This window comes from Lepisosteus platostomus, chromosome 1 (genome assembly GCF_059453375.1).
Source record: "Lepisosteus platostomus isolate fLepPlt1 chromosome 1, fLepPlt1.hap1, whole genome shotgun sequence".
Classification (NCBI taxonomy): domain Eukaryota; kingdom Metazoa; phylum Chordata; class Actinopteri; order Semionotiformes; family Lepisosteidae; genus Lepisosteus; species Lepisosteus platostomus.
Genome location: NC_142611.1, coordinates 73,545,396 through 73,569,125, shown reverse-complemented (window position 1 = coordinate 73,569,125; position 23,730 = coordinate 73,545,396). Strand labels below are relative to the sequence as shown.

At 37.9% G+C, this 23,730-nt stretch overlaps 1 non-coding gene across 1 annotated transcript; it reads right to left on the bottom strand.

Moving 5' to 3' along the window:
- Positions 1 to 3,848: 3,848 nt before the first annotated feature.
- LOC148678712 (U2 spliceosomal RNA) lies at positions 3,849 to 4,035 on the bottom strand. Its single transcript, XR_015940275.1, has one exon. It is a non-coding gene; the product is annotated as a U2 spliceosomal RNA (small nuclear RNA).
- Between the last annotated feature and the right edge of the window lie 19,695 nt (positions 4,036 to 23,730).

The window sequence follows — 23,730 nt, the reverse complement described above, 5'->3', positions numbered from 1 at the left end:
TAGCAACAAGGATCCTGTTTTAGGGTCATTAGACACAGTTGACCAGGTTTTGGTCACTCACAGGTGTGTCCTGTCACTCAGCTATGCCAGTGAAATCTAGAGATGGTAAATGAATGATACATTTTTTGCCAGACATATTCCCTCTATGTCATATTTAGTGATGCAGCATGATAAAAAGAAAACCATGTGCAATTATGCATGCATCATTTTTCAGATATATGCTCACTAGTACACACTTCTTACGACATCTTCCCACACTTATATATTTTATCACTTAAAAAGTGGCAAAACAATTCTGAATCTATTTTATAGGCACAATCTCTCATACTTAGTTAATCATTAAGTAAGAATCATTTCAAGGGTAAAATAATGACATATGATGACAGATGAAACAATGACGGAGGTAGTGACCGTCTTCTGTGTTCTAGGTGAAGTGACAACAGAGAAAATGATTCAACTAGGTAGCTGCGTCAGCATGCGTAGGCTGCAAAGGAACAAGTAATAGGTTTATTCCATGCTGAAAAGAGAAGAAAGGAAACACAACGTTTCGGCAGTGGAGCTTTCTTCGAGTTTCCCTCCATATACAAACATTTTTAATTATTCTAAATAAACTATTTTCTATGTTGTAAATCATGCCATTTTCACTTTTACCCTTTTTACCTGTCTTATTAAAGCTGGACATCAAACAACAGTTCTGTGTGTTGCTATTTATAGATTTAAAATATAATAGCACCTTATAATACTGCACAGAAAATAGTCTACAAATTCAAATAAAAGAGTGATTGAATTAAAATACAAAATAAAAATACGATATTTGCCAATTTGGTTTTTTTTCTTCATAACTACTCCTTTACTAACCTTGCCGACTGTGAAGAAAAGATTAGCAATGTAAATCCAATTTTTACTTCCCTGGGGTAATCCCTTGAAGATATATCCATGACCAATGGGATTGAAATTTCACCCCCATGCTATATGTTCTCCAATTTAGACACAAAATAATGGTGCAAGTACAAGGAATCCAAGACATAGTGCAGCAATAATTAGAGCCTCATCTTTGCAGCATGGAAACGTTGCCTAGACTTGGCAAAGAGCAAAGTCTTTGGGGATGATGTTAGTCATGTAATGGTAACCCACAAGATTACATCAGCTATTTTATCGAAACACATGGGCTCCATTTTTCCACACTTTTTAAAGTTATAAGACGTTAACATATTTTTTAAATGAATTATTTAAATTATTATTATTTAAATGAATAATATTATTCATTTAAAATATTTGATACTTAAACAGAACTCTATGTAGTGGGTATATACGGGATTATAATAGCATTTACAGAAGTTACATTATTAAAATGTATGCATTATGTTTCATTACAATTTTAAATTAATTTGAAAACTGATAATAGTTTGTACTCTTGAATTAAAACAATAAAAATACAGCAATAAATATAACATTTGGCAACACTTCTTTTTAAGGTTACAATTGAAGCATCTATAAGAATCTATAAGCTTTGCACTTTAAGTGTCTCAAACCATTACAATTAAAGATTTTTGCATACATATTTATTGATTAACAATAATTTTTCACAGTTACATAATATGTCATCTTACATCTGGAGGACAATTGAGTCATTTAAAGGAATAGCTTATTATATCTGCTTGTTTCTGCCAGTTTTGTAATGTTATTTCCACTAACCAAGAAAATCAACTTTTTGAGCTTTGTTGCCTTTCCAATCTTGTGGAAAAGACAAGTATGATGCACTGTAGGCTTCAGCAAGTTTACTGTAATAAAACTGTCTCTGAATGCTACCCATTATTGAAATGACTGATTTAAATGCACAAACATAAACTGAGATATTTCTGTCAACTGAGCAGTTAAAAAGAAGTAATTTATATCAGAAGTATTTATATCTGGGTTCCTTAGAAATACATTCTCCCTGAATATCTCCAAAAGGAACCAGAGCACCCAATATAAAGCCACATGAACATGGGGAGAACACCCAAAACATGAAAGGCGACAACACTTACCTTGATGCGATGCCACAACATCACCCTGATTTCCAAAATAAAAAAGATATATCCAAATGAGATGATGTGCTTTTGGAAAGCCATTTTAATCAATTCAAGTAGGTAGCTGCATCAGCATGCTTAGGCTGCAAAGGAACAAGTAAAGGTTTATTCCATGCTGAAAAGAGAACAAAAAACACAACGTGAAGAAGGCTCCACAGCCAAAAAGTTGATTTTATTTTCAGTATGGAATAAACCTCTACTTGTTCCTTTTCATTTTAATTAATTGTGCAATACAAAGCTCTGGTTAATGAGTGTAGCCATTTATGACATATGGATACCTAAAACCTGAACACAAACATTATACAGGATGTGCATATTTTTCCAAAGAAGACGGAAAAATGTAAGTTCCAAATAAGTAGAACAAATGGTTGTACTTATTGAAATGGCATATTGAAAAACACAAATTATAACTGACAATGTGCTGTTGGAAAGAAGGAATCAGGGATCATATTAGACAAAGAAAATTGTAAACTGGATTGCAAGACACAAACTGAGTGACAGAGACCTCCATGCACATATAAATAGCCATTGGACAGTTGTGGGAAGTCTACTGAGAATACCTAAACTAAGTAGTGCATCAACAAATGGTGTTACTTCAGGAAGAAGTCAAATTCTAATCTCACACTTCTGCTTTCCTACATGTAAATGCTCACTGACTCCCCACAAGTTTGAATGCATCCTTTCTAGCACTCATATTTCGGTCTCAGTGGAGACAGATATCTCTTACACTTGGTATTACTAACACCTTACCTTATCGCATGTACCTCTTACAAGCCAGGAATGAAGTTGCTTTCTTGCCTCTTGTCAAATAAGCAGTCCTTCAACCTGAAATTCTCCACAGAATACAAATGGCTTTGCTCCTGTCATGCTTTCTGCTCTTTTCTTTTAGTTCTCCTAATGCCATCAACCCACCCTGGAATTCCAAACAACTGTAGTCATGTCTTCTCCATTTTTTTGCCAGCAGCCATATCACTCTGCAACCCACAACTGGCAACCCACTGAAGCTAAGCAGATTTGAGCCTGGTCAGTACCTGGATGGGAGACCTCCTGGGAAAAACTAAGGTTGCTGCTGGAAGAGGTGTTAGTGGGGCCAGCAGGGGCTGCTCAACCTGCGGTCCATGTGGGTCCTAATGCCCCAGTATAGTGATAAGGACACTATACTGTAAACAGGTGCCATCCTTCGGATGAGACGTAAAACCGAGGTCCTGACTCTCTGTGGTCATAAAAAATCCCAGGATGTTTCTCGAAAAGAGTAGGGGTGTAACCCCGACATCCTGGCCAAATTTCCCATTGGCCCTTAACAATCATGGCTTCCTAATAATTCCCATCTCTGAATTGGATCTCCTCCCCACTTATAGCTGATGTGTAGTGAGCGTTCTGGCGCACTATGGCTGCCGTCACATCATCCAGGTGGACGATGCACATTGGTCATTGTGGAGGGGAGTCCCCAATACCTGTAAAGCGCTTTGAGTGGAGTTTCCAGAAAAGCGCTATATAAGTGTAAGCAATTCTTCTTATTATTATTTTGGCTTCCATTTTTTCTTCTTCTAATCATGTTATCTCCATCCTTTCCCTTCCCCTTTTTTCTACTTTTCTGGTCCAGTGTCCAATCCACTGTACCTCCAGCCCCTGCTGCTCTCTCTCCAATCCTCCATTTTGTTATCCCTGTCCATCACCACCACGTTACTAATATACACTCCACTCAGAGGATGTGTGCAAATGCATGGTGTCAGTATAGATAGATAATATTTTATTAATCCCATAGGGAAATTGATGAGAAGGTAGTGCACCGTTCCTGGAGGCGCTGCAATACCGGGCCGATGCGTGGAGAGGACGGAGCAAGCTACCGACCCGGCTCCCTGTTCCAAAAATCCGTTTAATATGTGGTCCCCCGTTGGGGGACGTATCAGATATTAAACTGATAAGAACAGATTTTTTTTTTTATTAGAAAACAGTTCATAACCATACATTTAACATTCATTAATACACTAGGTCCAGGTCTTCTCATTCATAGCCTTCACCATCCCTCGATTACATGCTAATAGGTCTCCCCCTCCTTTACCCCACTCCTTTACTCCTTTACTCTTTGGTGTCAAACTGATTCAGTGTCAGCCCTCTACTCTTTCCCCCTAAAAAAGCTTCCACTTGCTAACATAATTGATAGTTCTGTTTCCGGGGATTCCATTTGGTCCTCATCCAGTTCTAGCAAAGTTAAGCAAAAAGTAATGCTCTATCTGTTCCTTCCTATCTGGTTTTTGACAATCCAGAGCCTGTCAATTCAATATACCTGTACTGCCCAGCAGCCCTTATATTATTATGTTCTTCTAGTATTTATGGACATATGTAAGCATACATGCCTATTTGTATATATACACCATATAATTTTAAGTACACCTTTAAAGGGTTTTTTTTTCCTATTTGTTTTTCTTACGTTGTCTTTCTTTATGGTTCTGTGTTGTGGTTCTTATTCAGCTTAATTAAAATTATGTCTGGCAGACATCTTTATTTGCCCGTTATTTGCAATTGTATTTGAAGATGAGGGATCTTCATTATATTCTACATGTAATATGATGCTCAATGACATTTCCAGGTATGGCCAAATACTGCATGCAGATAAAAGAAACTTAATCCTCCACAATGGTTTTAGTGTTTTTTTTTCTCTTGTTGTTTTCAAAGGAGACATTTCACAGTGCAATTTTTTGTCAAGTTTTATGAAGCAAAAGTCCACAGAAGGCTACTGTATGCTTTACATTACAGAATAACTTGAGTGAGTGAATTAATGCAAGTTTACATTTGGCAAAAGGTGACTTCCCATTCTCTCACAAATACTGTAGTAGAAATATCAATTCAAATGCACTCGAAAGTAAAAAAATGTTGATAGTGCATGATAATTTAATCTCATTAGTTATTAGAAACAAGAGGAATGAATAAAAAACATCAAACACTTTGGAAAACCCCTTCTGAAACAGGAGGTCTCCTGTTTGTTCTTTGGTACTTTGGCAAAGGTGATAAGTGGAAGAAACCTGAGATTCTGTAATGGGATGAAAGGTGATGTGGCTTTTACCAAAGTGCAAGGCATCAAAACACAAAGTTAAAGCATAATTCACAGTATAGAACAGGGATGTTCAGGTGTGATGTTGTGGGTCACATTTTCGACAAGCTGTTTGTAAGGTGCCCCAACACAAGAATGCTGTCTGATATCAGGCCATCTTGGAGGAAAACAATCCTGGGGCCATTACATTTTCTGGTGTGCAACCTGATATACTTTCAATTGGGCAGTGATCCCTGTAGCTCTGCACTCATCACCCCAGGGTAATGTGAACAGGTAAATGCTTCCTGTTCTTTAACGCATTATTGTGCAATTACTTTTTAACCTGAAGCAGCACTGTTCTCTTGTCACTAAAGGACCAAAGCATTGACAGGTTTAGACTTAATTGTATTCAGAATTGAAAATCTCAATGCTATATAAAATATGTGGAATCGATGAAAAGAACAGTGAAAATAGGTTTCATGATGTTAAAAGCAATAAATTAAATAATTTCCATTCCTTTCATGATGTTGTCCTCGAGCTGGTTACATCATCAGTGGACTCTGTTCTTTCTCTTTGCTAAAGCTATCAGTCAGTTTGCACTTTCAAGATAAACTTGGGAAGTTAGAACAGATTTTATTCACAGAGCACTAACCTCAGATCACTTAAGGTCATCTTTTTATAAAGAAAATAAAGCTATCTCTCAAATCACTCACAAAATTAATCTACACAATTCACAACTAAATACTAAGGATTAAAGGTGCAAAGCTGCCAATGCATATTGAAAAGAGAAAAAGTGGGCTGGGACAAATAGTTTGTTTCAAATGCAAAATAAGAACAAAAGAAAGGATTCAAACAAGGAAAGGCCATTCAGCCCATTTTAACATAGCCAGCAGCTATATCACCTTGCCTCCCATGACTGGCAACTCACTGAAGCTCAGCAGCTGTCCCCCTGGGAAAAACTAAGGCTGCTTCTGGAAGAAGTGTTAGTTGGACTAGTAGGGAGCTCAGAAGAAGGAAATGAAAAAATACACGCAAAAAATATGCTGCAAACCCAATAATGCAACATTTCTATCACTGTTTCACACCTTTCCCACAATACAGTGTGTACCTTTTTTATGTGAGCAAAAATTCAAAACTATATTTCTTTAAAAATCAGTATTGATCTGTTTTACTGGTTTACTGATTTGTTGTTTTACTAAATATGCAGTCAACTTTTTTTCAGGATAAGCTTAGAACAAAGCCAGGTTACACTAAATAAGAATCCTTACACTTACATAGTGCTTTACTAGACACTCCAGAGTGCTTTAGAGGTAATGTGGGCTCCCCTCCACCACCATCAATGTGCAGCTCCCAGCTGAATAATACGATGGCAGCCAAAGTGCGCATTGTGCGCACTCACCACACATTATGCCTTGATTGGTAAAGGCCAGGGGGAAATTGTGCCAAGACACAGTGGGAACACCTCTACTTTTTTTGAGAAAAAAATGGACACAGGGAGTCAAGACCTAGATTTTATGTCTCATTCGAAAGATAGCACCTTTTTTACAGTATAGTGTCCCCATACTATACTGGGGCATTAGGGCCTACACAGACTGCAGGATGAGCTCTCCCTGTTGGTCTTCCTAGCATCTCTTTCAGCAGCAACAGCTGCTTAGCCAGGAGGTCTCACATCCAGGTAGTGGCCAGGCTCACACCTACTTAGCTTCAGTGGGTTGCCAGTTGTACACTGCAGGGTGATATAGCTGCTGGCCATATATCATCCAGCAACTTTTCTGCCCATTGAAAAGGAAGCAAGGTGTTGCCTGGAGAGTTATTAGACAGTATTGTGTGTAGGAGCAATAAGGAGTCCCCTGTGGTTTGGTGCCTCCCTGGTGCCCAAGCTGAAGATCTTCCTGATCAAGTGCACAGGCTCCTGACCAGAGTTGGGGTGGATCTGGTGTGCTGGTCCATTGTGTGACAAATGGCATAAGAAAAGGCTGATGAATCTGCAAGACACATTTTAACGTGGTTTTAACTTGGAAACTAATTTTCTAACATCTGTGGTGGTTTTGTTTGGAATTCTACCAGTGAGTGGCATATTTCTGATGAGAGAGCCACTGAAAATTGTGACCATAATATGGTAATTTAGCAACTGTTTGCTATTTGTTGTTGCTTTGACAACATTGAAATTCAACAGTCAAGTTAATAAAACTCTTTGAATTTGGTGTTGAGATGCAGAGTATAGTGCATGTTCTAAATCTTAAAACTATCAGTTTTAGTTTACAGTTAAATAGAAATTTAAAAAAGTGGACTATGAAGGAGAAATAGGAAGAAGAAAAGGATACAATGTCAGTGGAAAAGGATGGACATACTTCAAAAACATAATGTTAAAGATTCCAAATGCATTTTAAAAATTCCAAATAAATTGTTTAATGGAGATATTAAAAAAAGAAAAATTCAAAGATAAAGTATATTTTACAGAATGATCCCAAACTTCAGAGAGAGGAAAAGAATATACAGTACTTCAGATATTTAAGAGGAATAAGGGGAACCGAAGATTGTGGGAAACCATCCACATATGAGTATCGCATTGATATTGGGATCCTATGACCAAGGGGATATATTTACCTCAGCTCAGGACACCATTTTCTTCCATCACCCTCTTGCGGAGTTACTATCCCTGCTTCTTGGCCAAAGCTGCTAGGATGTCACGCACCAGTGCTAACCTGAAAACTTTACTCTTTCTACCATGCCTGAAACCCATTTTTCTTTGGCTCACAAAGACTGGCCAGACCAGCATTAGTCAACACCTGATCTGTAAGCAAGACTTTTCTCCTAAATTACTTAATCACATAAATATATATATATATTCTGTACTTAAAGGAAACTCGGCACAGACAAAATGATGTTCCCCTGTTTAACAAATTTGTCCCTCTGGATTACAGTTTGTTTGAACTGCCTCGCCTTGCTGGCCATGGTGGAGGAATTATTGTTGTTTATAATCTGTTTTTCTGTTTAAGTTCTGTTACTGTACCTCTGCTATTCTTTTGAGTGTCTTGTTTTAAATGTCTCTGTTCCCCACTCTACTATTATTGTAAAGGAACAAGTAATAGGTTTATTCCATGCTGAAAAAAAGAAGAAAGAGAACACAACGTTTCGGCCGTGGAGCCTTCTTCAGGTGTGCTAGAATAAACCTATTACTTGTTCCTTTGCAGCCTACGCATGCTGACGCAGCTACCCACCTGAACTACTATTATTGTATATGCCTATAGACCCCCCCCCCCCAAGCCTCATGATGACTTTCTAGGTGGGTTTGCAGATTTACTTTGTTTTTTATGTCTTAGATTTAAGACGATTCTTGTTCTTGGTGACTTTAATTTTCATATTGATTCATAGTCTTCCATTTTAGCTTTAGCTGAACTAATAACAAAGGACACATCCTTGATTTGGCAATTGCAAATTACTCTTTTATTTCTCACTTCTCTTATCTTGAGCTAAGTCTCTCTGACATTTATAATTCCTTTAATAGGAAATTATAGGAATAATTTCCTATTACACACTTGCTCCCCAATCGCTCTGTAAGTTTTTGCAACTGGCAATCAGTTGACCAGACTAGGTTTGTAAATTCTGTTCTGTTCTCCTCACCTAGCTATCTCTTATCTACCCTCAACACCTTAGCTCCTCTTAAAACGCGAACCATCTCCATTCCTTGCTCTGCTCCTTGGTACACTGACCAGCTGCGTTTGATGAAGGCAGTCTCCCAGAAGCCTGAACATAGTTGGTGTCATTCTCGCCTGTATGTACATTTTCAGACTTGGAGGGACCTTGTCTGAATACAAGGATGCAGAAGAGTCTACTAGATCCAACTATTTCTCTCACATCATTGAAATCTCTAGACACCTTTTCTCCACCATCAACAGATTGCTTGAAACAAACTGTCAAAGATAATGCAACAGTAATTGAACTATAAAAGTGGGAGCAAGTAGTTTAGAAGACAGTGAGTTAATAACAGAAAATGGTATAGTAAGTATAGTAATGAATATTTCACACAGACTTTTCAACTTTGAATGAACTTAATCATATTGGGTGAGTTTGATATAGGAGACACTAAAATTCTGCAGGGGCAAAAACAATAAATCTCTGTGAGTACATTATTCCAGTCATTCCACACATTTCTAGATTTTATTTAAGAACCATAGATAGAATATTTCATGTCTCACTTTGAATTGGAACAATATCCACAGATTATAGAATTGCAGATGTAACTTTGTTAAGTAGGATCTAACAAGAAAGCTAAATTATTAGGTAGAACCTTTAAGTAGAACCAGGTTAAGAGCAACCTGAAGAAGACTGGGCAGGTTTTTCAGAAGATAGGACCAACAGAAAAGAGCTTGAATCCCTGAGGGGGTCCAAAAAAGGCGAATGATAGAGCATGTAAAATGCAAGAAAACTAATGTAACACACTGGTAGGGTTATGATTATGAAGTGTGAGTGAGTGTGTGCCGGTGGTTGTCTCTTGACCCCTTTCCAAATCAACCTGCTTCACTTCACCTTAGTTGTTCCTACCTGCAAGATTGTGGGCTAATGTGTTCCTCTGATATCTGATATCAGGTGCACCATTTGATATAGTTGAATCTCGGACTGGTGATTACTAATTGAACACATATCTGAATGAGAATCATTAGTATGTTTGCTGCAGAATCACTTTAGTATGATCAACAAGAGGTCAACAAGTCCCAGCATGTATCTTGTTGCTCTTCTTTGGATTAATTCCTGAGCAACATTATATTTTGTAATGCAGTGACCAAAAAAATGCACAGTATTGTAAATTAGGTTTTATTGGTGCATTTAAAAAAGGTTAATGTATCATTGATGGTTTTATTTAACATTTTGTTTGCCCTTTTGATTGTGACGACGCATCTTTCAGGACCCTATGCAGATGACACAATCCGGAAGGGAGTGAACACACACAGGGAGGAGACGAGGAACAGGGCTGGTAGACGAACAAGGTGGGGGGGGGGGGGCGTGGTCCAGGCGAACAGTACAAAAGGATGTCCAAAGGGAAATTCATGGTGAGGCAAATGTCCAGAGCCGGGTGATCAATCCAAGACGAACAACACAAAGTTAAAAGCCAGAGCGGGATCCGGCGAAGGGTCGGGGGGAAAAAGGGGGAACGGAACCAGGAGCCCCAGGTCCCGGACTTGGCTGGTTCAGGACACCTAGGAAGTGAATGCCACCCAAGCCGCAAACGTAGGGCGACTCGGTGGTAGGCAAGCCTCTGGGCGTCCAAGTTTCAGTGCAGAGCCCAGAACAGAGTGAGTGTCTGGCTTTTGTAGGGAGGCTCGAACAAGAAGCAGGTGCACAAAATCAACTAAAAAATGAACTAGCCGGAGTGCCCTTAAGGTGAGGGACTACAATTTTGACATTGATTGCTTTCACCACATACTGTAAAAGATGCAAATAATGTGTCAACACAAAGATGCAAATGTGTCAACAGAAACATCTTTTTCACAAGTAACCTCTTAAGCCTCAGCTTTTTAATATATATAAAATGCTGGTATCCCCAGGTATCTCAATTTTACCTCCTCCCCAAAATCCACTAATCGGACACTCCTGAATGCCCCATCGTATCAGCATGCAACTGTACGACTACTTACATCTCAGCCTTTCTCGACAGCCTTATTAGACCGCTAGTTGAAGGTAATCCCTCGTACATCAAGGACACCAACCATGCGCTCCAACTTTTTAATGATTTCTAATTTCAGGGCCCCAAATGCGACATTTTTACCATGGACATCACATCTCTTTACACTGTCATTCCCCATAATGACGGTTACAGCCCTCAAGCACACGCTGGACAAACGCACAGTGCTTGATCCACCCACCCACACCCTGGTACACCTTGCAGAATTGGTTCTCACACTGAATGTATTCTCATTCAATAACCTTTTCTACCAACAGGTTAGTGGAGTCACCATGTGCACCAGAATGGAACACAGTTATGCCAATTCTTCGCCTCCTATACTCCCTTTGTCCCTGATCTCTGCAAGCGATACATCGATGACTGTGTCGGTGCTGCCACATGCTCTAACGACCAGCTTGAGCACTTTCTGCATCACTTCACCAACTTCCACCCGTCCCTCGAATATAGAGTTAACATATCTTCCACCACTCTTCCATTTCTAGACATCAACTTCTCAATTAACTATCTTCGACTCTCCACTTCTGTCTATTATAAACCCACTGATTCACACAACTATCTCCTGTATAGCTCATTTCACCCAAAACACACTAAAAACTCTCTCCTTTTTTTACAGTTCCTTCGGCTACGACGACTCTGCAGCGACAACATCGATTTCCAGAACCAAACCCTCAAAATGTACTCTTTTTTCATCAACAGAGGATACCTAGCAGTGTTATTGACAGGGCCCTTGCATGAGCCAAAAATCACCTTGCATATCACCGACCACTTAATCTGCGTAACCTTCACAGCTCCCTTGACCGCCCTCAACAACCATCCACACCAGGTACTTTCCCTTGCAACAGAGCTTGCTGTATCACCTGAAAGTACATATCTAACACCACACTCATTCAAAGCCCCTCAGAACAAATCTGGATCACTCAGATGACATCTTGTACCTCCAACAACCTTATTTACTGTATCTCGTGCAGTAAATGCGAAGCCATCTATATTGGGGAAACAGGAAGGAGACTCAGAAACCGCTTCTGAGAACATGTTGGGGCTGTGAAGATTAAAGATTTCTCCCAGCCTCTTGTTTCTCAGTTCACCTCTGACGGCCATGATTACACTAATCTCTCCGTCTGTGTTCTCAAAGATGGTTTTCCTAACTCCCACATCTGAAAGACTACAGAAACTAAAATTATCCTGCAGCTAGGATCACACCTTTCTCTTTCTCTCAACGACAGACTAATGTTCTTCTAAATTCTCTCTATTTATTGTAGGTTTCATTTCACATCTCACTTCACCCATCCTGACTTCACACTACCTGATTGGCCACTCTGTCTGTCCCCTGCTCCCACCTGCCCATCATCCTCTCTCCCAGCTTTTGTGCTCCTGTTACATTACCTTTGCTTACTGCCCTGTCTTTCTCACACCTGAAGAAGGCTCCATGGCCAAAACGTTGTGTTTTCTTTCTTCTCTTTTCAGCATGGATTAAACCTATTACTTGCTCCTATATAAAATGCAGTCTGCCAAGTGTTTTGCCTTGAATTTTATCTCAATTCTTTTAATTTCATTTGCTTTGTTTATACAGTGCTTATTAATTATGCTTACTAATCCATTTTAGCATTGTCTCCAGACTTGACTGGCTTACTAACGATATCAGAAATTAATTATAAAAATTTGAAAGAGCAGTGGTCCTAGTACAGATCCCTGTGGTATTCCACTAATTGCAATACCCCAATTCTGAGCATTTATTCCTCATCTGTACTTGTTGTTTTCTACAGTGTGAATGAACCAATTTTCAATAGAAACATACACATTTCCCCATATCCCTACAATCTGTAAATTAATTTCAGAACATTTGATAGTGAGGAACACTATCAAAAGACTTCTGAAAATCTTAGTACATTGTCTGATATTATGTGTGCGTGTGCATTGCTGTTGTTGCTGCTCATTCAAAGAACTCTAACAGGTTAGTTAAAACAAGACCCACCTTTTACAAATACATATCGACTATCCCCTAAAATACCCTAATAGCCTGCTTTCAGAACTTGGCACTCTTTTTTCTAGAATCTCGTCTCAATGTAGCCAGGCTCGAAAAATGTTCTTTCAGCAGTCACAGTAGATTGTATTTCCCCAGGCTAAAAGGCAGAACTCAAACAGTGGCTTCTTTGTTGTTTAAGAATGGCATTCAATTTGCACTTGTGGAAGTAACTCCAGAGCTATGCCCATGAGTTTTCTTGGAATTTTGACCTGGATTTGAAAATCTCTCTCTGCACACTTTTCCCAAGAGGGTGCTCAGCAAGCTCAGGTATAATGGTTTTGCATTAATTCTGCTCCATTACCACCTGCAGATGAAGAATGCTCATTAACGTGCTTATAGTCATTATTAAAAACAGTTTCTCTGGAAATTATGCCTATCCAAATCTATTTTAACTGCCAAATCTATTAAGTAATTGTTATATTAGAAAGCATCTGCGCATTATAGAAATGTTGTGCGATATATGAAATATGCATGTTTATTACAAATATTTTTAGACATGCATTGGATCACCATTGCAACACAAAATGCATTTGTGATATGTAAATAATATTGCTCACTTGGATTATTATGAAACTTTAAAGTCATATGGGACTTCATAGGGTGTTTTCCTCAGGGCTTTTGTTTACCAGCAGTTGCATGCAGCTGCTACTAGAAATGTCCCTAAACCTGTACTGTAATCAACTGCAGATGACTTTATGAAATCAATGTGTATATGAATTAGTTTCTTGCCATCTGTGTATGATGGTGGGTAGCTGCGTCAGCATGCGTAGGCTGCAAAGGAACAAGTAATAGGTTTATTCCATGCTGAAAAAAAGAAGAAAGAGAACACAACGTTTCGGCCGTGAAGCCTTCTTCACCTGAAGAAGGCTCCACGGCCGAAACGTTGTGTTCTCTTTCTTCTTTTTTTCAGCATGGAATAAACCTATTACTTGTTCATCTGTGTATGATGTAAGACAAACAGTTGTCCTGAGAATTCATGATCCACAAGGGTAAATATAAATAAATAGAATTTTAGTGCTCCTTATAGTGCATGCATTCAATACACTTATTGTGTGTAATATACAAGAGGGAAGTGTATCCTTGACCATGTAATACTTGACACTCTATGTGTGGTGCTAGTATTCATCCTTTAAAGACATCTGCTCCGTAAATACATTGTAACACAGCATCTCCATTACAGAATCATCAGACTCTTGCATAGTAAAAATTGTCAGATGAACACAGGTGTGTAACTATGCTGAAGTCATCCACAGTCATATAAAGAAGGAAGTAATGGACTTTTATCATGTGTCATCACCACATATTACCATTTGTTCACCATTACAGATCCAGGAGCAAGCAGGCATCCATGTCAGGAAAGAACCTGTCATTCTGCTGTATATGACACCTCATGGCCACAAAAAGCTACAGTGCAGTGCATTGAGCAGCTTCTTAATTGAGAACTGCTACTCCACCAAACTCATATTTTGTATCTTGCAATATCAGGTTTTTATCTGCTATTTTGGTCCAGTTACATACATATTCTGAGGTCTGAACTTTAGTGATAAAAAGGTCCAAGGAGCGATGTATGTATGGCTTAGGGACAAGCCAACATCAGTGTATCCATTGTCTTGTTTAGTGGTGGCAGAAAAAGTTTGCTATGGCAACGCACCACAACATTATGCTTTCTGTTTTATTATTTTAAATTTAAATAGTACACTTGATTCAGTTTTCCAGTATCATCCTAAGCTTTCAGAAACTAGACTACTCAAATAAATACATTTAATTAAAATAGTTTAGAAAATGAAAACAATCTGCAAAGGGATCACCGCTAATGTATCTCATTCACTTATGAGAACAATTGGAATTTTCAAACTCTCGTTTGTGAATTTAAGATTTTCTTTTGAAATAACATTTTTTTAAAATACATAAATGCTTTTACGTCACATTACAGTGGTTATTATTGTCTTATCTTGATTTTTTGTGTGATTGCTACCAGTGTTTCTTAAACAAAGGAATTACATCCATCAAAACCCGATCACTGTGGAATAAAACAAATACTTTCAATCCAGCAAAATCCTATTATTTTCAGCTTACTTTTCATGAGTAATGATAAATGTGTTCCACAATGACTGTGTTTGTATAGTGTTTGGAAACTGTAGAAAGGAACTTTGATCTCACTTCAGTGGATACTGTGATTAAGTACATGCTGAAAAGGGGGAGACAGTGGTTGTCCTTGAGAACATGCCCCAAAGGTAGTTAGTAGGAAAGGTGCTGGGAAATATGGGTAGACTGTTCTTTAACTTGGTTCTCTGTACAGAAGAAATTCCTCTTGCGCCACACCCAAGGTCATTGTAATGAAAATTCCAATGGCCATGCCAAAGGGATAGTGTTGCTCTTAATCCCTCAGCAGCAGGACATTTGATCCCAAGGGCCCAACAGGGTTATTGTTCTATGGCTACCTAGGGTAGCCTGGGGAGAAGTGAGGATGCAAAGATCCAATGCAATGTCTCTTCCCCCTGTCATTAAGGCTTGTGCTGCTGAAGTCAGGGCCTCCTCCTTCCATCCAAACATTCTAAATCATAAGGGATCATATGCACATAGCCCTTCATCAAAATGAGGTGATCAAATCTTTTTAGCACTTGGGTTCCTGTGCTGAAATGAGAAAGAACAGGAACACAAAATCAATTACATAGTTGTTTTCATCACAAGAAGCAAACTTAGATTTTATAATACGTGATTGTCTCTCAGCCAAACCAGAAATCACATAGTAAACTGCACCCATTGATGTATATGAAGTTCAATTGATCAACATCAGCATGTCACATTTTAAGTAAAGAAGGTTTTAATGAAAACAGCATGAAACATATTCCTTTTTCTTTGTTCATGCTAATTGGTTATTACTCTATGATCATACTAAATGCAGATTATGACTTCACAGTGTATGACTAACTCCAAAGAGAATGCATTTTAAGCACAGCTCACACCTATTACTATAACAGATTACTTATTACTATAGCACATAAATTACATGAATAGTGGTAAATCGTAAACAATGCTGTGAAACCAATGCATCCAGTTTTTTTAGTTAAAAATGCTGTCCCATTTTATTTCTGCTGTTATGCTACATTTGAAATTAACAAATGTTTTATGTACACATTTTATATGCAAAATTATATTTAAACTTATATTCGAGAATTAAAGTTTTTTCCTCAAACTACTATTGTTGCTGCATATAAGGACTAGCAGTTAAGGCCATGACCACTTATATACATCTAAGAGAGTGGTTTTCTTTTTACCTATCGAAGGTATACCATATACAATCTTAGGTTTCCAGTAAATTTCCACATCTTCTAATGATGTCATCAGCAATGGTACACTCCAGTCCAGTGCAAAAACCAGTGCTGACCATGTCTGCCAAGTCTCTCCTTACATTTTTTGATGGCATTCGTTGGACCCGAGCACCAAACAACCCATTCCAATGCAGGAAAGTTAACGTTTTGCATTCACCTGCTGCATTATTCTCACATTTGTCACATTCATATTCTATACATGGACTGTGCTTTGAGCAACAAGCAAGGAAGAGAAAACCACAGAATGACCCCTGTGTTACGATCCCTGCTTCCCGGCAACGGAAGAGGCGTAGCCCACATTTAATTAAACAACCAATCAGATCACGTATTCACCACCACACCTCCGTCTCATCTTATACTTAAGCACAGTTTTTCCCTACCTCCTCGCTCAGTATTGGTTTTCAGTTTGAGCTACTTTGTTGCGCTACGCCTCATTCCCCTTTACTACTTTTTAGGGTTAGGAACTGCTTTTCTCTGTTTTGACTACAGTTTTCAGATTACAGCTTGGCTTTGGAAAATACTCTCCCTGGTTACGGTCTCTTGGCTTTCTCCTTTGAACTACGGCTTTTTGGATTACGGCTTGGCTCGGAAAACTCTCTCCCTGGTTTAGGATTACTGGCTTCCCCTTTTGACTTGGTTTTTGTATTGCGGTAAAGATCTTTTTCAGGATTATTTTTCAGCTCCCGCAAGTGGGTTCATTTCTAAGTTTCGGTTTCACTGTCCGAATTCTTAACACCCTGCTGCTCTTGATGCCATCTCATCAGCCCCTGATCTGTTGGGTGTCCTAAATGCAAGTAAGCCAGAAGGGTCATATGATATTCCCTGTCCTCTGATGTCAGAAAATCGACTCCATGGCCTCTTTCATCTGTCCTCCACACCAGTATAAATTCATCAAATAATCTTTCAAAAACCCCTCAAGAATTCTGCCTTCTATGTTCTAGACTACCAAAGCAATCCGCCTATATCCATCAGTAACAAACCAATCAAACAAGTCAACATTTTAATGTTCAGCACACCAAAAGCAATTCTACTATTAATATGTCGTTTATCTATTTACTTCCTGCATTAGTCTACCTCTATTACATTATCCAAAGAAAGCTTATGCTTGCTTATTTGCAACAAGTAATACTTTCTCAGCACAAGTATGTTGCTTCAGAGTTCATCTCCATTTCAAAAAGTCACACTTGACAACAAAACAACTGGTACAAACACAATAATGACATGGTCTTAACTTGCTTACATAGCAATAGCTAGAAAACTAAGAAAAAAACATCTTGCTCCCTGGCATATATCAGCAAATGGTTTCTGTACCACTTTCACTCACTTATGTCCCTGCAAGCAGGTCCAGGCCGCTGCTGCTTCTTAGTCGGTGAAGCACCTTCTCTGTTGCAGAATTACAGCATGTGTCCAGAACTGGTGGCCATACCACCTTGTAAAGATGCATGGCCATTGTTAATTGTAAATTGTAAAGATGAATGGCCATACTAGATGATATACCTTTCAGCCAAGTGGGAGGGCATCCATTAGGCCAGGACCACGAGAGATTTTTGTTTTCCTCTCCACCATGCACATATGGTCATACCAACAGTGTCAATCATGCACAATGTGTTTCGTCATATTTCAGAGTCCATAAGAAACCATGTTGCCCAGCAGTTTTTACCCTACACTCACCTGATCCAGCCACAACGGGAGTTTGCAAAGTCAACTGCGTCAACTGCCTCGCTGTCAACTGTCAACTGCCTCCAGTTGGCTCAGAATACTTACCTCACACCCAGAGTTCACACTTGACCACCTAAAAAGTATTTAATCCTTCCACCTCTCCTCTAATGCAAATTAGCTTTTGGATCTCTTGTTGTTGTTTTGTAGGAAAATCGTATGGTCATGGCCAATTTAAATCTACCTCCCTAAAACATTAAGAACCTCTACTCCATTATCTTCAGTTTCGGATCTCTCAGTGAGCATGTCCTGCTAATCCTCTTTTTGCTAATGAAATGTTTCATACTGTATTGTAACTGTTTTTTCTATAATCTGCAAGAAATTCTCACAAAGTCTGGATTTACTTCTGAGCAATTCTGGCCATTCCCTCCAGATTGAAGCTGCCTGCTCAGCAGCTCATCACCACATTCCTGACCTATCTCATTAAGCAAATTGACTGATGAGGCCTACCTCAGAAACCTTACAAAAACCTATACAGATTCCTTTATTCAAGCACTCCTCCAGCTTTCCAGTCACAGTTCAAGCGATACTTCACAGAACACTTCTCTCACCTTCTCTATGTTTTCTCTAATTCTACATTGGTGATTTGGGGTCCCACTTGCTTCTTTTTGGGGTTCCTAGAATCCTCTTCCTAGGTTGGGCCTCATCCAAGAGGGTTAAGCCAAATTTGGACTAAAACACTCCATAATACTTTCAGTACACTTAATTCTTGGGTGTTGTTATTCCTAGTGAAATACCCATATTACATTAGAGGATTCTCAAAGCAATACTAGTTTCCAACATTTCATCATGCTGGCACTTGTTGCTGCTATTCTACAATGTGCTTTTAAAAATTATTTACATAAAATAGTGATGTTTAACACACACAGAAATATAAACATCATTGTAATTGATTGTATGGATATGTAGAGATAGTGATGTCTTTCAATTTCTAACAATATTTTTGATAATATCTGCTTGAAAAATCTAACACATTTTCTGCATCTTATTTTTAAAAGCACTAAATGTGTGCGTGTGAAGGTTGATGCTTCTCTTCTAAAAGGTTCAAACAAAATGTATTCACAGATACACAATTACTTTGACAGCTGAGCCATTTCCTGTTTTCTGAGTTTCTAATAACTCCATAATGTGAAATGGTTATTCATTTGGAATTTAATATCAGAATTTTAAGTCAAAATGTATTTTTAAATATATAAAAATCAATGTAGATATATACAAAGATATTCTAAAACTGCTAGGTGCCATTGTAAGAATAATGCAACTGGTATTCTTGAAACGATTTACTTTTGTAACTATCAGTTTTGTGTTCACAGATTTCATTTGTGAGTGGAACACAGTTTGTATGCAAAGAGTTCTAATTAGTCTCTTAAGGGTGCTGCAGTTAAGTCAAAACCAAATGCAAACACACCATTTGAATATCAACTGACCTACTTCTGATTTCTTCACCTTAAGTCTCCTTTGTATTGGTCCTCTTAATACTTAGTATGACTAAGGTAAACCTCAGATGAATAAAGTTAATTTTTATTTAGGTCACTGTGGAGAAAGTACCCAAATCATAATTTTCCATTGTGTGCTTGGCAGACCTTATTTAAGAATGTTTTCTTTTTAAAAAATACATACGTAAATACAAGAGTATTAGGACATAATTGAAGGATTTATGGGAAAAAATATGAACCAATCAAATCCATTTTTACATTTTTGGAAAATGTATTTTGAATATATATAAATACTGTGTACTTCAGGGTGTTTGGCAACTAGTTGGCATTTGTGCCGAAGGCCCTCGTTAACATGCTGAAGTTGTGTCTTTACATATGCCCAGTGGGGCACACGTTGCTCCGCAACTGTCCTCATCTCTAGGGTCCTTCAGGGACAAATAAAACAAGGAGAGTGAAGGAGATGAGGGGACGCAAGCAGGACGGATTATACAGACCAGCCATCTGCAGAGCTGAAGGCTTCCTGAGGAAAAAAGGCCCCACTGTTCATGAATCAGTTACTCCCTATTCACAGGCTCTTCTATAAAAAGTTTCAATTCAAAATGGCTCTTAAGGTAGCCGTGCCAACAGAGTAGTCTGTGTTTTTTGTGAAGCTTGATTTTTTTTTATTTGGGCAGAAGGATGCTAGTATTTGTCAGTCTTACCCCTGCTAGTGTATCTTGGAATGAGTGAGAGGATCTTGGGTTTGTGGTACAAAGGCTGTGCTGCTAATACTCACAAGATCTAGTTTTTGTTGATGAATTTAAAATGTAACCTAAAAGCTAAATAAGAAACTTTCTTTAGACCATCTTTGACCCACATTATTTCAGTGTGTTCTTTAGACACAAGTATTTTAGGTGAAAATAAATCACCATTTTTTTTTTAAATTTTATTTTGTGGAAATATGTTTTTCTTTAAATTGGCTATGAATGTAAAAATATAAGAACATTCACATTACTAGGGTAAAAACCCTACACAACAAGTTTCTTTTGGTATACATCTGTTTAGATAATGCTTATTTTGTTAAGAACGTAATAGTCTGATTATCTGATTTGCTTATTTTACAACTAATTTTAGGCCTCACTTATATCATTTAGATTTTAAAAAGTGAATTCCACATTAATACCCCACAATATTATTTTTAAAATGTAATATGGTTAGTATTTACAACCTATTTTTTAAGATCTTATGTGAGAAAACAATTTCTTGTTTATTGATTGAATACTGGAAATTTAAATCCAAGAATTTCAATGTAAGATTATATTAAATGATGTTGATATTACAGTATGTACAAGTAAATCCGTATGTTTCTTATTAAGAAAAGGTTTAATTCATTCAGGCCCAATGACTTGGCTTTTGGTTTCTATTGCCAAACCCATAATTGCAATGGAGCAGGTTGATTTCTAGAAAGATTTTAGTTGCAAAATAGCTATATTAGAGTCTCTTGTCAGAATGTATTTGTTTGATAACTAAAAGCCTAATGGGATTTATGGACATGCTGTCTCAGAGTCAGTTAAATTATTTCCAGTGCAGTTTGGGCCACATTCTCCTGAAAGACATTAATTTCAGCCTGGACATATGTTAAGCAGTAATTCATAGTATTGTTACGGAAATTTCTTCTATCCTGCAAGTGCTTCACAACTCACAGCTGTTCATGGTAGCCACTTTTGTTGTACTCAAAACCAAAGCTTCCCCACTCATTTACCAATCCCCACACCAACATGAGCAGCAAAACAAAAACAAGAAAATACCAAACACTACTGGAATGCAAACATTAATTTGCTTTAAATTTGCTTCTACTTAATACCTTAAAATATGAAAACAGATACAAATGAACAATATGTTCATTTTTTGCTTGCTTTTGTCCTGTGTTTAGAGAACCAGGCTATGGAAAAAACAGGAGGCATCACGAGTCTCTCAATCTATATGAGTTAGATTTGTAAAAAACATTCCAAAAGTATAGAGCGAGGAGTATGCAACAGACAACCAAATACATGTGTTAATTGTAATTCAGTGCTGAAAAATTAAAACTGAATAAATGAAACATTTTTCTGAAAAATAAGAAGTGTTTTTATAGAAGACTTCAACTTTTCCCCGAAAGATTGGGAAAAACCAATAGCAATGTCAGTAACAGGAACATAAATGATAGACATGGTAAAATTATTGTTTTTGTATATTGATTAAGCCCCTACAAGAGGAAATGTTTGCATTGATATTGTATTTTAACATGTGTGCATGCAAATATTGACATTGCATTTCAGTGAAGGTTTGAAAACAGGTTTAAGCTGTTATGAAACAGCTTCTTCATAAATCTGACAGAGTAGACATACAGTATATTTATCTCTTCCTGTCTGGTCTACATGTAGATGTCCACAAGAAACCTATATACTCTAAAGACATCAAGAACCACATTTTTCAGAACAAAAGTACATTTAGAATTAACCTTTTGATTTTCCATATAAGAGACAATGGCATGTCTTACGTGGTTTTCGTTAATACAATGCAACAGGTATTTCTCTTTCTGCTCATGAACACCATTTACTCACCAAGCAAAAATCTTTTACACAAATAGCATATCCAAACAACCAATAGAGAATGAGGTCAACAGTGGTGAGAAAACCAATAATGAATTCTAATTATAATATGAGATTTGAAGTACGCTTTCACACTGTCAAAAGTACACAATTTCACAAAAGCTGATGTTAAATGAGTAGGTCAGAGCTTAAGATGTGGAATTGTAGAGAATGGAAGACAGCAGTTTAAACTAATTTTGCTTGAGGCAAATCAATTATAAAAATCAAGAGAAAAAGCACTTTTTTATGAGTGGAAAAAAAAGGCTGAAGAATTATTGTGACCCTTCTTGATAAGAATGGAACATCAGGTGGTTTGGGCACATACGGAAATTCCTGTATGACAACCAATGTTGTTTAAATTCTATATATTAATATGTATATATTCATATCTTGTGGTTGTCTTTTTAGATGTAAATAAACGCCTATGTGTTTTTGTAAGCAGCCTCTTCAAACACAGTCTTTCCCATTTTGTATTTTATCTTGCATTTTAAGTGAATATTTTTTAATTTCATTTCGTGCTTTTACAGTATTTCATATTCTTCTGATTCTGGTATTTTCTGCAACCTTGACTAGTTTACTAACTATACCAGAATGCAGAACATTGATATAAATTAAGAACAGTGGTCCTAGTACAGATACCTGTGGTACTCCACTACATTATACTCCATTAAATCAACTGATTTGAGCATTTCACCCATTTTCTGTAATTGCTGCTTTTTGTTTACCAGTTCTCAATCTAAACACAAACTTCCTCAAATATTTATTGAATTTCATTGGAAAATTAATCTTTTATGAAGTTCTTTGTCACAAGCCTTCTAAAATCCAAATGTGCCATGTATATGTACATGTAAATTCATTACTTATGTTGCTTGCTCAGACTGGACAAAAAGTGTTTAGGTTATAGAGCCATGCTTGATTTTAAGGCATAGGCATAACTGATGCTGTTTTAAAGGAGGGTGGGAATTTTGTTGAGGACTGTAGAGCAGACTGTAGAGCAGGATTAACATAAAGCAGAAGGAACGGGATCTCGTAGACAGGTGGTGGGTTTCATATGCAATGCCAATTTACTAACTCACACCTGAAGAAGGCTCCACAGCCAAAATGTGTTTATTTTTTTCTCTTTGCATGGCATAAACCTTTACTTGTTCCTCTGCAATTTACTAATTTACAGTGTCAAATTGAGAGAAATAATAATTATTATTATAATAAACGCTTACACTTATATAGTCCTTTTATGGACACTCCATTCCAGGACACTCCAGGTAATGGGGACTCCCATTCACCACCACCAATGTACAGCATCCACCTGGATGATGCGATGGCAGCCATAGTGCGCCAGAACGCTCCCAACACATCAGCTATCAGTGGGGAGGAGAGAAGAGTTATGAAGGCAATTCGTTGATAGGGAATTATTAGGAGGCCATGATTGGTAAGGGCCAATGGGAAATTTGGCCAGGACACCAGGGTTACACCCCTACTCTTTTCGAGAAACACCCTGGGATTTTTAACGACTACAGACAGTCAGGACCTTGGTTCTACATCTCATCCGAAGCACGGCACCTTTGTTTTTACAGTATAGTGTCCTCATCACTATACTGGGGTATCAAGACCCACATAGACCACAGGGTGAGCACCCCCTGCTAACCCCACGAACACCTCTTCCTGCAGTAACTTTAGTTTTTCCCAGGAGGTCTCCCATCCTGACCGGGCTCACACCTGCTAAGCTTCAGTGGGTTGCCAGATATGAGTTGCAGGGTGACATACAGTAGTTGCAGACTGCAAACCGGCAAAAACAGGCATGCAGGTGTGAGGTGTAGTAGTGACAAACGTG